This window comes from Capra hircus, chromosome 21 (assembly GCF_001704415.2).
Source record: "Capra hircus breed San Clemente chromosome 21, ASM170441v1, whole genome shotgun sequence".
Taxonomy (NCBI): domain Eukaryota; kingdom Metazoa; phylum Chordata; class Mammalia; order Artiodactyla; family Bovidae; genus Capra; species Capra hircus.
Genome location: NC_030828.1, coordinates 65,115,143 through 65,133,730, shown reverse-complemented (window position 1 = coordinate 65,133,730; position 18,588 = coordinate 65,115,143). Strand labels below are relative to the sequence as shown.

General features: G+C 34.5%; 1 long non-coding RNA gene across 17 annotated transcripts in view; it reads right to left on the bottom strand.

Annotated features, from left to right (window-relative positions):
- LOC102168946 overlaps positions 1–16,137 on the bottom strand; it is a 33,346-nt gene extending 17,209 nt beyond the window's left edge. For 14 of the 17 annotated variants that reach the window (XR_001919918.1, XR_001297059.2, XR_001919915.1 and 11 more), the window contains exons 1-12: positions 15,230–16,137; positions 13,283–13,324; positions 12,369–12,418; positions 10,599–10,657; positions 8,253–8,336; positions 7,373–7,432; positions 6,392–6,462; positions 5,950–6,008; positions 4,951–5,034; positions 3,991–4,067; positions 2,879–2,978; positions 1,583–1,654 (exon numbers count right to left, since the gene is read on the bottom strand). This is a non-coding gene — a long non-coding RNA (uncharacterized LOC102168946). Of the gene's footprint in view, positions 1–1,452; positions 1,475–1,582; positions 1,655–2,878; positions 2,979–3,990; positions 4,068–4,950; positions 5,035–5,949; positions 6,009–6,391; positions 6,463–7,372; positions 7,433–8,252; positions 8,337–10,598; positions 10,658–12,368; positions 12,419–13,282; positions 13,325–15,229 lie in introns of all 17 variants that reach the window. The other 3 variants (XR_001919910.1, XR_001919911.1, XR_001297057.2) reach the window with 3 other exon arrangements.

Sequence of the window (18,588 nt, the reverse complement as noted above, 5' to 3'; positions counted from 1 at the left end):
CAGGCCATCCATCACCCCTGATGAATTCATACCCTACCAGCTGTCCTTTGTTGGTCCACAATTTGCCCTCTTTCTCCTCATTTATTTGCACACTTGTTGATTTTTAATTTTTAATTGACTAATATTAATAAAAAAATTTACATGAAGCACAAAACCTCAAGCACAAGAGCCTCAAGCATCCTTAACATCTGCACATACAATAATTTCCCTCAGCAATTTTCAGTCTAGGTTTGCACCTACTCATTAAGGACCATGTGTGACATATGAATTGCATAATGGGCCACAGCAAACTTCTTAGATTATACTTATTGCATGTTTTAAACAAAACAGTGAATATTCTTAAACAAGACACCCCCACCAGGATAAGAGCTTGGCCTATGACTCACATTTGTCCCTTTGCTCCTAATACAGAATTCACTGCCATGGCAGGAGGCTTACCTTACTGGTTCAGTTCATTCTGAGTATAAGCAATGCAGATAAAACCTTGAGACATTCATCCCATTAACACCTGCTTTTCTCATGGCATTTTGTCAATCACTTGTGTATTTATTATTTTATAGTGATTTATTTCTTTTTTTCTAAAGTAAACAAACTACTTGAACTCAGACCCAGACTCAAAGCTGCTGCGAAGTCACTTCAGTTGTGTCTGACTCTGTGCGACCCCACAGACGGCAGCCCACCAGGCTCCCCTGTCCCTGGGATTCTCCAGGCAAGAACACTGGAGTGGGTTGCCATTTCCTTCTCCAGTGCCTGAAAGTGAAAAGTGAAAGTGAAGGCACTCAGTCGTGTCTGACTCTTAGCGACCCCACGGACTGCAGCCCACCAGGCTCCTCCGTCCATGGGATTTTCCAGGCAAGAGTGCTGGAGTGGGCTGCCATTGCCTTCTCCGCAGACTCAAAGCAAGAACAGACTAATTTGTTTCCCTGCCGCTACCATTCTTCCCCAAAGTGTAACCTCCTCATCCGTTTACTGCTTAATGAGAATCTCCTTAATGAGGGTCTAAGTTATATTAATAGTCAGTCATGCCTCACCACATATTTTCATACTCGGATATGCCTCACCATTTTCATTTTATACACTGACATATTTGTTTATTCTTCCATTAAATTATTTAAGATAATAAAATCTAAATTCATGCACCACCAAAGACTGAGAATATAATCCTTGAACATTACTGAAATCTATCCCTTTCCACAGATGTAAACATAATTTTTTTGTCATGGACCTCAGTAGTTTGTAGATGTTTTGATCATAAAAAAATATTTCAAAATGCATTCCATTCCCATCATTGGTCCATGGTAGGCCTTTTTCTCATAATGTGAACGCATTGTGCGTGTCTGACTCTTTGTGACCCTATGGACTGTAACCCGCCAGGCTCCTCTGCCCATGGGATTCTCCAGGCAAGAATAGTGGAGTGGGCTGCCATGCCCTCTTCCAGGGGCTCTTCCTTACCCAGGGATCGAATCCACGTCTCCTGCATAGCAGAGAGATTCGTTACCGCTGAGCTACCGAGGAAGCCCATAAACCCAATCAGAACTAAATATTTTTTCAGAACTAAACTACTGACTAGTATTATACTTACATCTCCAATGTGCTCTTCCTCATGATGAAAATAGCTTATATTGCTACCAACTAAGGACTGTTTAGGGAAAACCTAAAACAAAAATTAAAAGAGCTGTAAAACTGGATGACTGGTACTCAAACTGTTTTTAAAATCATCCAAAGTGATCCAATTAATCATAATCAAATTAATCATAAATTTTCATTTCTCATCATTCATACAGATCTGTCCTTGATCGATTTTGTTCATCTATGTAGTCATATACTCATTTCTTAAACATACTGGCAGCCCAGAGACCTTGGTCTTTTCAGTTCAGCTGCACCCATTTAGTGGTCTGCAAAGATAATGTTAAAAGAATGAGACATTTTCTCCATGTGCATGCATGCTCAGTTATATCTGACTCTTTGCAACCCCAATGACAGTGGCCCACCAGGCACCTCTGTCCATGGGATTTTCCAGGCAAGAATACTGGAGTGGTTGCCATTTCCTGCTCCAGGGGATCTTCCCAACCCAGGGATTGCATCCGCATCTCCTGTGTCTCCTGTGGGTGGATTCTTTACCATCTGAGCCAACTGGAGAGCCCCCTTTCTCCATTAAATATTTAGATATTTATTAATTACTAAATTTGTTATTTCTTGAAAAATATGCTACCTAAAACTCAGCACTGACACACAGCAAGACCACTAATTATTATGACATATATTTGACTCTATCAGTGATGCTCTAGAAACATTGCTTCCTGATAGGCAGCATTAGCAGAACTTGGGAACATATTAGGAAGACAGAAACCACAGTAACTGTACTGAGTCAGAAATGCTGACTCTGGGACCAGCAACCTGTCGTCTAACAAACCCTTTGGGTGATTCTGATCAAGTGTGAGAACCCTGCTGTACATTTACCGAACCAGAAAGGAAATACCTCTGATCTACTCGTTTCTTAACATAATGCTGCACTTCAGAACTAGATGAACAAAGATTTCTATCTATCCATCTACCTATTGATTCTTTAATTTATTCCTGTAGACTACTGTAACAAGTCCCCCGCATCTATCTGAACCCCAGAATTAGATTCTTGAAAATTACAGAAATCTAACTAAAGACTTATGCCCACGGATAATAATATCAAATCTCCTTTTGAAATGAACTTCAATGATGCAGAAATGAATTAATCACAAGACACATTCAGAATGCATTCCATTCACATCATGGGTTCCTGCTTGACTCTTTCTCATTTAAATTCTACCTTCTTTAAAGATGTAAAAAAGAACCATCACAGACTCACTATCCACTCCACATTCAAGCACCATAAATATCTTACATTTTCCTGCAGGTTGCTTCACTAAATTAATAGCTTAGATCTTCTCGACAGAGGAATGTTTGTAAACTGTGGTGCAAACCTAATCTGGAATAATAAGTAGCTGTGAAAGAGAATGTAAAAGCCTCAAACTTTCAGAAAATTATACTGAATTCAATGACTTCATAAAACTTGCCACACTGCACATCTTCAGCATATATCCATATTTGGTCTTCCTTAACTTTATTTGTTGGTAGCTACTTATTAGTAATTTTAATTTTCATCTGTCCATTCTTTAATTCATGAAGTAATTTCACAAACTATTCATGTTTTTAAATAAAATGAAAAATGCCAATAGTGTGGGTGCATGCCAAGTCACTTCATTTGTCTCCAACTCTTTATAGCTCTTTGCAACCCTATGGATCATCCCCCACCAGACTACTCTGTCCGGGGATTCTCCTGGCAAGAGTACTGGAGTGCCCTCCTCCAGGAGATCTTCCTGAGCAAGGGATCAAAACGGTGTCTCTATGTCTCCTGTATTGGCAGATGAGTTGGGCATTCCTCTTTATCTACCTACTTCTATTTTATTCTACCATCACTCCATTAGTAATAATAAATCTTACTCGAGGAAGTCAAAATAAGAATGTGATTCTTGATATATTTCTAACATCCATCTACCAGATCATTTCCAAGAGAGAGATTCAACTAATTATCTTTTGTGTTGGAAGTAAGACACATAGTATTCATTGCCTATAATTCATTTGCCACCAGTTGACATCACGGGTCTATGTTTGAGTCTCTTTTCCTTCATTCATTTCTACTTCTGATCAACTAAATTAAATTAATTCATTGATAATGATATAATGAATACATGATTCCACAATCCCAGAACAAGATATTTGAATATCCTAAACATACTATATAGAATCCTATCTCATGTAGACTTTATCTCTTTGATCAATGAACTTCAATTTTTGTTAATCAACATAATATTTCATTATCAATTAATTTATATAATGTTTAAAATGATTTTTATATTTGGACATAGTCCGTTTTCATTATATTTATTATTTTTTAATATTACTGTGAAATCCTTAAACAAATAAACAAAGACAAGAACTTTAACATTTACTAACCTTTGTTACCCTCCTGAGAGAGCCAACATGATGATCTTAATCAGAGCAGAAGCTTAAATCAGCTTGTGGGATCCATTCTGGATAGTACCAAGCAGAGAAGATGATAAAAAATGTAGACATTCTCTCCATGTATTCACTTTTTCCACCAAAGAGTCATTTATGTATTTACTGATTAATGGTAATATTTCTTTATTTTTCACTTAACAGATGAAGCATCAAAGTTGTACCAGATTCAGAGTAGAAACTATTACTTATTGTCTGCATCATCCTTGGATAAAGATATAATATACTTGATCCATCTAATATTGGCTTCAATTTATATTAGTATTCTTTTCATGACTATACATTCTAAGAATGAACAATATTTCAGCTTCTTCATCTTTACTTAAACACTTGTTTATTTATTCTGCCATTTATTCTTTTAAAGTAAGATTTGGTAAAAATTCATGAACACAAAGACCAAGAACAATATCTTTGTACTGAAAATATTCCTGACATCTGTCAATAGAATCAGTAGAATCAATAGAGGGATTGGGCTAGATTTCTTCGTGTTGGACCTCAGAGTTTCAGACACGTGAGTACTCATCGTATGTGTGACTCATACTCCACTAGTCTTCATCATTGGTCCAAGTAAGGAACTCATCCTTCATTCTCATGTTTATTTACTGATCAATTCATCAGTTCACTAATAATAGTAAAATAAATATCTGTGAATCACAAATACTCAAGGAAAAGATCCTTAATATCTGTCTATACAGTCATTTGCCACATGGAATATACTTCTTTCATTGATCATCTTCATTGATATCAACACCAATTAAGCAACAAAACATCTCCTGTCACTTCTGTATTCATCTATAAACCATGGCTACTCTTCTTTGAATACATTTAATGCTATTTTTATTATCACAATGAATAAACAAACACCCAATCCAAGAGAAGAATTTGACAACTACTTACATGACCCACATGTATTTATACACAGGAAAACCAGCAGAGGCCCTGATCCCAGTCAAATGCTTAATAAATTCAGGTGCATCCATTCTGAGGAATACAAATCAGAGCAGATGATAACAAAATTGAGGGACACTGCACTAATTTTAGTTTTTACATAGTTGCTTAGGAATATAGTACATTGGGATCATATTTATTAACTTATTCTTAACAAACAAAACAAGGTCAAGCTTGACACAGACCAAGAATAAGAACAATTACTGTCATTTACTGTCTGCATCATTCTTAGCCACAGAGGTCAAGGACCTGAACTTAATGAACTTCAGTATTATCAATCAATATTAAGAGTTTTTATTGACTCACCACATATATTAAGAGTGAATATACTCCAACATCTTCCATGTAATTTATTTACACTTGTACTTTGATTTTTTCTTTGGGCAATTTTTCATAGTAAGATGAAAAATTGATAAACTCAAGCTAAGAAAATTATTCTTTTGTTTTCCTAATATTTGTCTGTAATAGTATGCCAAATAGAAGCAACAGATTATATTTTGTTTTTATTGGACCTCAGGCTTCCCTTGTGGCTAAGCTGGTAAAGAATCTGCCTGCAATATGGGAGACCTGGGTTCAATCCCTGGGTTGGGAAGATCCCGGAAAGAAGGGAAAGGCTACACACACTAGTATTCTGGCCTGGAGAATTCTATGGACTGTACATTTCATGGGGTTGCAAAGAGTTGGACACAACTGAGTGACTTTCATTTTCACTTTTTTTGGACCTCAGAGTTTCAGGCACATATAGTATTCACCATCCATGACTCATACGCCATCAGTCATCATCACTGGTCCATGTATAGGCCTCTATTTCCTCATTCTTATCGGCATAAGTCTGTTGATTGATTCATTAATTAACCAATACTAATTATGTATCACACTTTTATAATACAGTGAATACATGAGAAAAAAGTTCTCAAAGACATAAATTTTAATTACTGTATTACTCACATCAGTCTATAGAGTCCAAGACCACAGAAGATACTGAAACCCACTGGTGTGCGTCCATTCTGAGGAGTACAGAGCAGACAAAAACAGAAAAATAACTAAGACTTTCTCTGAATTGGTCTTTGTTTTCTTCAACTATGAGTACTATTTTTCATAATTTATACTTATATATAAGCTTACATATAAAGCTAATAATGTGATCCTTAGAAACACGATTCTAACATCTTTCTGTAAGATCACTGCAAACAGAGGCAGCAGACTTAGACTGGACCTCAGAGTTTCAGACACGAAGTGGTCATCGTCCGTGACTCATACTCCACCAACAGTCATCACTGGTCCAGACCTGAGCCTGTTTCTTCATTCTTATGCACATTTTTCATGATCAGTGCTTTGAATTACATTTTACAAAACCTCATGAAATACAAGAACTTGAACCTTTACTCACATTCTTCTCTAGGCTCTCAATACACAAAGGAAACCATGGAAAACGCATATATCCGCTTGAGTGCACTGATTCTGGGAGGCACAAGGAAAAATAAATAATGAAAAATTGAAATCTTTCTTTTCTCCCTCAGTCTTTGTTTTCATCATTTTTTGATTTACTCAGGTAACTATTAACTCTTCTAAACATATGTACATATGATCTATATATAAATTTATAATATTACAAAGTTGACATTCTCTACTTGAGACAGACCCAGGCTTATCAAACTGGGTCCTACTTATCAATGTCATTGTCTGCACGATCCTTAGAAAAGGGGGTGACATCACTGGTCCATTTACTTCTCAACAAGCATCAGTTTTCTCAGTTTATATTATTTCTTGCCTCACCACATACATTCATGGGTGGACAAGGCATCAGTATCACCATTATTTTTTTCCATGTCATTTATTAGTTCTGTTATGGATTCATTTATATTAATAATATAGAAACCTATGAATTGAAAATTATAAGAAGAATATAATTATATATTCCTAACATCAATCCATAGGCTCATTGATGAGAAAGGAAACAGATGAGATTTTTGTGTGTTGGCCTGCAGACTTCCAAACGTGTGGCATGTGAGTGACTCTTATGCCACACTGACCTGAAGTTAGGCGTCTTTCTCTCATTCTCCTCTACATTCCTTATACATTAATTCATCAATATACTAATTGAAATTAAGTAAATATACACGAATCACAGAAACACAAGCACAAGAGCCTTCAGTATCATTCTTCTTTAGAATCATTGCCTAATTGAATATAGCTCTTCCATTAGTCACTATTGTAAAAATAGATTAAACACCATCCTGTTTCATACATTTCCAGTTTAATTGCTGGACCATAGTTGGTCTCTTTTCTTATACTTAATACATTTTAAATTATTACAAGGAAACCCTCAACACATCACCCAAACCAAGCACAAGCTTTGATTACTACTCACAGTGGGCTTAACACTCCTACAGTGAGGCCACCATGAACTTCGAGGTTCAGCATTCTGTTTCTGAGAAGAACAAAGCAAAACACATAACAAAATCAAGACACTAAATCCATTATTGTGTGCACTCTGCCTTACATTTAGTCTATCAATTACTAATATACTAATTTGGAATGATATTTACAAATTTCCTTTTTTAAAAAATGAGTAATATTGAACTGGCTATGGACCCAGAATAAGAATATCTATATTAACATGAGCCAAAGAAGTTAAGGCACTCAAACCACTTATTTCGCTTAATGGAATTCAGTATTCTCAATATATTTTAGTGGTTTTTATTGCCTTACCACACATCTTCATGCTATTAATCTTCACTTTTTAATATTTATACATTGTTTCTTAATTAATTGATCCACTTACAAGAAGAATCAAACTCCATGAAAATAATCTAAGAGAACAGTCCATTTAGATTCCTAAAATCAGCCTATAGGATCATTTCAAAAAGAGGCAATAGACTCTGCGTCTTTTCCGTAGACCTCAGATTCCAGAATGAAGTTGTCATTGTCCATGACTCATACTCCACCAACGGTCATCATCGATCCACATTTCAGCCTCTTTTTATTCACTCTCCTGTACGCTAATTCCTTATTCCTAAATAACAGTTTTTAAAACTCTACAATTCATACAAAGCCAAAAAATAGCAAACTTGAGTATTCTACGTCTGTCCTTAGAATCATTTATCACATGATCTGTTTCATTAATTACTCTTACTCTACCCTAAATTTTAACTTAAAAAAAGGCTTGGGAATAATCTCATATTTATCATTGGCCAATAAATATGCTTTTTAAAAACCTATCAAAAGAAGACAAAAACTTTACTACTCACATGGGCCTCTATACACCAAAGGCATGGAGACAACCAGAGAGCACGTCCGTGAAAGAGCTTTTCAACCAGCTCCACTGGTCCATTCTGAGAGATACGAAGCAGAGTAGATGAGTCAATAAAAATGAGACCTTCTCTGAACTGATTTTCCTTTCCATATTTTATTTATTTAAACCACTTTGATAGTCATTAATTTTTCATACTTTAATTTTTTCTTAACAAAAGGAATAACCTCAAATTTAAGATTGACATAGAAAATAAAACTGACTCTAATGAACAGAAAATAAAAACTGACTCTGTTATCTTTGATCAGTTGATACCTAAGAGGCATCAGTGTTTTCAATTTCTGTTAATAATAATTCTTGCCTCACCACATATCTTCACAGTTAGATAACACTTCACTCTCTTTTTATTTATCTATTCCTTTATTACTTCTTTAATACTCCTTCATCTATTTATTTACACTTCTTTAATAGTTACATTATCGATCCACTAACAATAATAAATTTAATCAAAGAACCCAGGGTAAGACTATGATCTCTATATATTTCTAGTATCTGTCTCTACAAGATCATTTCCAACAAAGGGATTTGATTAATTATGTTTTGTGTTAGACCTCAAAGTTCCAGACACACATATTATTCAGCATCTACAATTCATGAGGCATCAATTATCTTCATTGCTTCATGTTGACTTTCTTTTTCTTCATTCATTTCTACATTTGTATAAAACCAATCATTAATTCATTAGTAATAATAAAATGAAAAATAAGTCACACCATCCAAGAATAAGATCCCTGAATATCTCCAATATCTATCTATAGAAATATTTCACACATGAACTGATGCTCTTTCCTTAACCAACGTCATTGGGGCACAATACTAATTTAAAAATATGTTTCACAGCATATTTATCATTGGCCATAACTTCTTTATTTAATACTTCAAATAATTCAAGGAATACATTTAAACACATGACCCGATCTAAGGTGACAAACGTGACCATCATTCAACTTTTTCTCTTTCTAATCCAGAGGCAATAGGACAATCCTGATCACAGCAAAAGCTGAAATCAGCTGGAGCGTCATTTCTGCATATTACCAAGCAGACTCCGGCGATATAAATTTGAGATATTCTATCCATTGAGCCCTACTTTCCACAATTCATACATAGTCACTTTAGGTATTTATCAATTTATTAAAAAATGCATAATATACTTGATTCATCATTCATTTCAATTCATATTGATGTCATTTCTCTTTACTACACATTTAAGTAGAGAACAATACTTAACCCATTTGTAGTCATTCGTTCATTTTTATTCATTTATGTACTTTTTGATTCTATCAGTAATATTGTTATAATAATTTTAAGAAAAAATTTTAATTTAAAAATTAATTAAAAATTAAAATTTTAAATTTAAAAAAAATTTTTTAAATTATTATAACAATATTACTGACAGAATCAAAAAGTATATAAATGAATAAAAATGAATGTTTGTTTGTTAAGGGAAACACAATTAAGTATTACTATATATATTAATTTATAGTAATTGTGTTTCCCTTAACAAAACAAACATCCAACTTGCAACAGACTCGGATCAATAATGGGCTACTACATATCAATGTCTATATCATCTTTACTCAAAAATGCATAATATACTTCATTCATCAGTTATTCATTTTAAGTCATATTAATGTCATTTCTTTTTACTACACATTTAAGTAGAGAACAATACTTAACCCATTTGTAGTCATTCATTCATTTTTATTCATTTATATACTTTTTGATTCGGTCAGTAATATTGTTATAATAATTTTTTTAAAAACTTCATGACCCACAAAGAATAAAACAAGGTCCCTACATATTCCTGACATCTGCCTGTAGGGATACTCCCAACTAAGGAAATTAACTAGATTTCTTTCGCTGGACCTCAGAGTTTCAGACACACAGTATTCATTGTATCCAACTCATATGCCATCAGTCATCATCATTGGTCCAACCTTCAGACCCTTTTTCTTCATTCTGATCTACCTTTGTTTCCTGATCACTTTACTAATTCATTAATAATAATAAGATAAGTATCTATGAATCAAAAAACTAAAGGACAACTCCTTCAATATGACTAACTTGTGCCTGAAGAATATTTTGGCTCATGGAATGTATTTATTTCAATAATCAACTTCATTGCAGCAAATATTGACTAATCAACTTTATCCTCATCTGTATAAGTTCATTAGTTACCTCATTATTACTAATGCTAATTTTATTTCAAACTTTTCATAATACAGTGAATACAGAGAGAGAAAAAAGCTTTCAAAGACACAAATTTGCTTACTGCCTTACTCACCTCGGTCTACAGAGCGTATGACCGTGGGAGATGCCGAAATCTGCTAATAGGCATCCATTCTGAGGAGTAAAAAGCAGAGGAGGTGATAGAGAAAAATTGAGACCATCTGTGTATTGGTTCTTATTTTCTTCATTTCATTTACTCAGTCACAAAGGTATTTACATTTTCCATGGTTTACATATCTGTGAGCATAAATAGAAATATAATGATACGATACTTAGACAAAGAGCTAATTCCTTTGGTCCATATATTTCTTTATGTGCATCAGTTTCTCTAATTTAGATTAATATTATTTCTGGCCCCACGAAATACACTATGGTTGATAAGGCTTCATTCTTGTTTTTAGTTATATTTTGTTTATTGGTTCTATCATTGATCAATTTATATTAATAATATAGAAATTCATGAATCCAAAACTAGAATAATAATATTGTTGTTTACTCCTATCACTGATCCATAGAATAATTTGCAACAGAGGAGATAGATTTTGTTTTCTGTTGAACAAAAAGTATTTACCATGGTATTTACCATATATAATTCACACGCCATCAGACATCATCATTGATCCAGGCTTGGACCTCTTTTTCTTCCTCCCATCTACTTCTGTTTAGTGATTAGTTCATTAATTTACTAATCATAATTAAATAAATATCTGAGTCACAAAAGCTCAGGGATAAGAGCCTTCAGTAGCTTCCTCATTTTTCTTTACAATCACTGCTTAATTGAGTATACTTCTTTCATTAATCACCCTCATTATTCTAAAGATAGATTAATCAACCCAGTGTTTCATACATTTCCAATTTAATCACTGGACCATGGTTAGTATTTTTTTATCCTGAATATATTTTTCAATATTTCAAAGAATAAACTAAACAAACCACCCAAAGTAAAATCAGAACACTCTTATGTTGGTTTCTAAGTACAGGCAAATTTAGAGACTGTTCACCAAGGCGTATGCTTAAATCAGTCGGAATGTGTCCATTCCAAAACATGATTGAGATGCTTTCTCTATTAATCTTTGGATCTACATTTCATTATTCAGTGATTATGCTATATATTACCAAGGTTAATATATAACTCTTAGCTAAGAAAATAAACCACACTGAACACTCTACTAATGCAGAATAAATACTGGCCATTATTTATATTATCTATAACATCTAGCTGGAGGAAACGTGCTTGAAGCATTTATTTTTTAACTAACTTACTGTTTGTTTATTATTTCTAGCCTTACACGCTCAATCGCTCAGTTGTGTCCGATTCTTTGTGACCCCATGAACTTTAGCCCACCAGGCTTCTCTGTCCATGGAATTTTCCAGGCAAGAATACTGGAGCGGGTTGCCATTTCCTGAGTGGGTTGTCATTTGCTACTGCAGGGGATCTTCCTTAACCAGGAATCAAACTCACATCTCTTGTGTCTCCTGCATTGGTAGGCAGATTCTGTTTGACTACACCACCCAGGCAGGCCTTCTAGCCTTACATTTATAATAAAGCAGTTATTATAAAATACATTTCTATGATGGCAAACAAAACCTTCAAGTATCTCTAACATATTTCCATAGACTCATTTGGTTTTTTTCTGAATTTACATTTTGCTGATTATGTACACGGTTGCAAATACTGATAAATCAATATAATGGTTCATGTCAATTCCAAATGTATTAGGGGGCCATGGTTGGCCTTTTAAAATTATATTGTTATTTTTTAATATTATAGTTAACATCCTAAACAAATCACCACAAGAAATAAGACTATAACTTTGACTCTTACCTAGAGCTCCTGACCAGGAAAGATCTTTAAATTAGCCTGGCACACCCACCCTGAGAACAAAGCAGAGAAAATGAAAAGAACTAAGATATCATGTTCATTAATCCATGCATTTCATCTTTCATTACACCAGTAGCTTAGGTATTTATTTATTAGGGTTAATATTTACTGACGTTTCCCTGAAGAAAGTGAACATCAAGCTTAACACTGAGCCAGAATAGGAAGAGTAATTATTACATGTACTTTGTATAGCATCATTAGCCAAAGACATGACTTTCTGAACTGAACCAGTCTTTTTAACATTTATTTACAGATTCTCTTACTTCCTGGGACGTTACTAGAGTTGGACAATGCTTCAAACTCTTTATTTATTTGTATACAGTTGACCCTTGAACAACACGTTTAAATTCTCTGGGTCCATTCATACACAAATTTTTTTCAATAAATATAGTACTTGTGTTTTTCTTTTAGGGATCTTGAATTTGACTAAGTGTGGGGAAACTTTGTGTTTGATTAGAGATCACAATATGTGATATGAAAAGAATCAGGGTTTGATTTTATCTAAACTATTTCAGACCCCTGTCCTTGAGTGAGTCATTTACCAGTTCCTTTGATTTTCAGGCACAGATAGCCTTATGTGACAAAACTCTGTCTTTATAGATGGAGGCTTAAATCAACTGTGATTCAAATTAAAATTGATAATACATTGTATATTAATTAATTGAGTAATTAACTGTGAAAATAAATAAAATGGTCTTCCTTTTTTCTTCTTAATTGACCACAGATGTACTGAATTGGCCTACATAAGACCTCCATTCATTTAATTTGTACTTGTAGCCATTTATCCCTTCCAATAATAGAGTTAACACCCATGACAAACCACCAAACCAGAAGCAATTACTTTGACTGTTACTTACATAAGTTTCTACAGTCCTTAATTGAATCATTGAGCATCCATTCTGTAGAGTACAAAGCAAATATTAAAATAGACAGATAAGACAGGCAGGTAGAAAAATAAGGCAACCTAGATTCAGGTTTTTTTAGTTAAATTCAAGTCAACTAAACAAGTGATGAGGAATAAACGCTAGTACTTATTGTTTATTAAAACTCTGAATGACATAATGATTGATTGAACCAAGTATTAAATTTAGTGAATATAATGAACACCTCTGAAACTAACATCAGACAGAAGAATAAGCACTGTGACTATCACGCAGCTGTGTGCATGCCCTCTATCCGGTCAGGTGAGAGCTATAGCTGTTCAATTGCTAAGTCGTGTCACAGCCCCGTGGACTGTAGCCCACCAGGCTCCTCTGTCTATGGAATTCTCCAGACAAGAATACTGGAGTGGGTTGCCATTTCCTCTTCCAGGTGATCTTCCCGATGCAGGGATTGAACCCAGGTCTCCTGCATTGCAGGCAGATTCTTTACAGTCTAACCAATGGGGGAAGCCCATGAGCTGTAACACCTTTCCAAATGAAACTTGTGTGGAAAGAATTCAGGTAATCTCAATCTTAGATTCAAGCACATTCTCAGCGATTGTCCATGCCTCTTCCACCTTCATAAATGTATGTATGTATATAACTACACATGGAGCCATTTTATCTTACATTTCTTAAAGAAACTACACCAACGACCAGGAAGAGAAATACTCTCTAAATATAATGACCATTCCAAAACTTAAGAGCCTAGCTCCAGTTCCTTTATCTAGATAGCAATTGTTAGAAGTGGATTAATCACTCTCCTTGTTTCATAACAAATGGTTCAAGTAACTGATTAAAATATTAACTTATTACTTGATACATTTATAATAGTAACATTAATATTTGTGGCACAAAAGAATCAGGACAGTATTAATGCCTGTCCAAATGCTCATCAGGCTCAGGAAAAAGATTAGATAATTTTTTTAATTAAAAAGTAGCAAAGATCATTCGATTAATCATAACTGGTCATGTGACATATTCTTAACATAGATCCCTGTATAAAGCCTTCTCTCTATTAGGTAGGTAGTTAATCAATAATTAAGTAAAAGCTTTGCCCTTCTCTTAATAAAATAAAAACTAACAAACCAGCCCAGAAATAGAGCATGAGCTCTTTACATCCACTTATGGAAATGTTCTTTACCCAAAGTGGTAAGCTTCAGTCAATTTATTTTACTGGAACCCAGTGCTTAAGAAATGTATTAATAATGATTTTTATATTACATATATTATATTATACTCTGTCATATTTGAACCGGGAATAAACCATTTTGTCCTTATTCATTTATACTTTCTTGATTTATTCATGCATTGATTTACTAAAAATACAATACTAGGAAGCCCTAACACAAGAACAAACTCTTGAATATTTTCAAATCCTTGAGCAAGCTCATTTCCTATAGAGATAACAAAGAGAAATGAATCTTTTTACAATGGACCTCAGAGTTACAGGGTTTAATCAAAGTCCTTGACTTCAGACACCCCAGGGTACTCATCATCGATCCAGGCTAAATAATCTCTTACTTCATTTATACCTTTATTTATTGATCCATTCACTGATCCACCAAAAGAAATAACATCAATGGCCGTGAATAGAAAAAAATGCCAAGAACAAGATCCTTAGAAATGACCAAGATCTGTATGCAGGCTCTTTTCCCATAAACTAGATCTTTCTCAACAGATGCAACCTCTTTTCTAGTGGCTCTCATTGAGGTATGTATGGATCAGTGAACACCCCTGCTTCATGAAATGCATCTTACTCCAGCTCTCGTGCACTTTCCTAATCTAAATAATTCAGTTAAGTCTAATGAAAAATTCACTCCAAAATCTTATGACAACATCTTTTGACTAGTACTATTATATCTGAGTCATTAGGATCCTTACCCACTAAGGAACCGCCAAGATCTTCCTCAGAGAAGACTGATTGAAGCAGCCAGTCTTCATTCTGTGGGGTCAAACGCCAATGTTCAAAAGAAGGAACAGTCCAGATGTAGACAGATTGAAAGGATATTAGCTGTGTGACACTAGGTTAATCATGAAGTCCACTCAAGTCTCATTTTCATCTTTGACCCATGAGGAGCACTCATTCCTACTACCTGGTTTAACTAATACTTTCAGATACTCCAATGAGCACAGTTGAGTTCATCGCTCAAAAAGAAAAATTGCTACTACTGCTCATACCTGTCTATAGACCCCTACCCACATAAGTAAAAGCCTAGATAATCCTTTTACTGGACTCAATTTGCAGAGAAATGGGTGAATTTAGAATTTATCATTCGTGGCATATTCTCACCAAAGTCTATGCTTGACCCTACTCACACATTAATTCAACTGTTCACTGTTCTATTTATTCAGGCCTGGAATTATTCATGGAATATGTGATCATATGTTCAAATATGCAAACACACAAAGAAAATGACAGAAATCCAGAATGGAAACAACCCAAAATAGAACTGATTTTCATGTGCCCGTCTACATGTTCATACTAAACTAGGAAGAGAGAATTAGTGGTATACATAAAGATGAGTCAGTATTCTTCTTTCTTATTGAGCCATGTTTGCCTCCTTTTAAACTATTGCCTGAGATTAGAACTTCATCTATTTATATGTAAGAACACATCAATATTTAGGAACTAACATTAGATAAGAAACTTGAATAATATTTATTATCTCCATATGTCTATTTCAATACCCATAGAGATTTAAAATCTACGTGGCTTTGTTGTTTTTAATGAATGAATGAATGATGTCGCTCAGTCGTGTCCGACTCTTTGCAACCCCATAGACTGTAGCCTACCAAGCTCCTCTGTCCATGGGATTTTCCAGGCAATAGTGCTGGAGTGGATTGCCATTTCCTTCTCCAGGGGATCTTCCCAATCCAGGGCTTTACCGTCTGAGACACCAGGGAAGTCCTATAAAACTCATTGTAAAGACTTGGATTAACCATAACCATTTTCATAAGGCACATTCTGAAGATGAGCTATGTTCATCCTTTTCTCAATTAGATAATTACTTAATCAGCATTTATGTAATTTTCCCTTCTCTAAATAAAGCAACCAACTAGCACCCTACCTACATCAAGCAATGCTACTGAATCTGATGCATGTCTGCATACATACTCCTTTGGGAAAAAGACTCATATTTTATGAATATATTTCACTAAAATTCAGGGCTGTGTGCTGTGCTGTGCTCAGTCACTCAGTCGTATCTGACTCTGTGTGACCCCATGGACGGCAGCCCACCAGGCTCCTCTGTCCCTGGGATTCTCCAGGCAAGGACACTGGAATGGGCTGCCATGTCCTCCGTTCAGTGCTATAGTAATGTATAATAATAATCCATGTTTGTTACATACTCACATAACTGGTCCATGCTCAGCTTTCTTTATATTTACCCATCTTTATATTTCTTCATTTACTCATATATTGATTTACTTGTAAAAATCAATCTATCTCCAGAAGACGTCTGAGATCCAGATATCTGCATATTCTGAACTTCTGCTGTATACTTATTTCCATAAAGGAAAAAAAAAAAAAAGAAGGCCACTTGTAAATGATGGACCTCAGAGTTAGATATCACTTTAATCAAAATGTTTGATTCAGACACCCTCCAATCTCATCGCTGGTCCAGGCTTAGCACTCTCTTTTTCTTTGTTAATTTAGACCTCCATTATCCCATGAGTCACAAACTCCCAGAACGGGATCCTTGATGTAACTCTGATCATTGCCTCTAGACTGATTTCTGACAGAGTTTGCAGACTAGATATAAGTGTAACCTTGCATCATGCCAGGACCATCACAAAAAATGAGCCATACACATTTAATTCAATTGACTTTAAATATGATGTAATGACCATCCGAAAACCACAATGTACCCTACCTCTGGAACACACACAATAAGTTGCCCCTTCTAGGAGTTTCCTCTAAACAATTAATAGGCTGGGTCTCTAACAATATTGAAATATTAAACCAACTGTGGTGCTAAAATAATATGGAATAGATAACAGTTTTGAAAATGTTAATTGAATGCATTCCATCTCTTTTTAAGATGAATCTCAGAGGTACTGAAACGTGTTAATTCTGCTCCTTGGCCCATAACACCTTCTCCCTACTGGTCATACTTGGTGTTCTTAGATTTGGTTTTATGCATACAGCCTTTTATTCTATTGAGCTACTTCAGTGACCACACATGAATAAACCACACAAACCAAGAATAGAAACTTTTGTTACTTACATTGCTCCTTACCCACAGAAGTAATAGCCAACATCCTCATCATTGGACAATAACTCAATTCAATGTGGAGTGTTCAATCAGACAGAAAAAACAGATTTTTTGTAAAGAACGAAAAGTGTAAACTTGGATTTTTAAAACAGAAGTTAGTTCTACATTACTAGATTAATCAGAAATATTGGTTTCTGCCACATTTTCCTCAGTCAATCCAACAGAGGAATCCTCTGCATCTACAGACTTACTTTTTAGTGTGACATAAACTGGTGAAGACTTTCAAAATGTTTTTATGAAGACCTTTTAATCCATCACCCAACATATGACTTATATTATTAAAATGTGTCTATATATCCCTACCAAAACAGAAAGGCCAGATAACTTTTTTTTTCCCCCCCAGTGGCCCTCAACAAATTATTTTTATTTTTATTTTTTTTTAATTTTATTTTTTATTTTTTAAATTTTAAAATCTTTATGGGGGAGATTTTGATGAATTTAAATTCTTGTTATAAAAATCAATTTGACTATATCATACACTTTAACTCATTAATTATTAATTAATTAATTATTAAATAGCTCTAATAAATGGATGGAAAATCCCATGGACAGAGAAGCCTAGTGGGCTATAGATCACAGAGTCACAAAGAGTTGGACACAACTGAGCAACTGAACAACACCAAATAGCTCTAAAGACAACTTCCCAGACCTTTTTTAAAAAGTAAAATGCGTACAGATAGAGTCGTCTGCTACTCAACACTAAATGTTACTACATTCAAGTTTCCTCACTGATGACATTTTCTCCAACAATGGAAATATTGTCTATTAGCACTGCCCATTATGCATCCTACTGTATATAGAAGAGATAACTGACAAACACATACTATATAGCATAGGGAATTCTGCTCAGTATTACTTAATAACCTGTATAGGCAAAGAATCTTAGAAAACTGAAATATATACACACAAAATTAATTTCCTTTGCTATACACTTGGAACTAACACAGCACTGTAAACCAACTATAA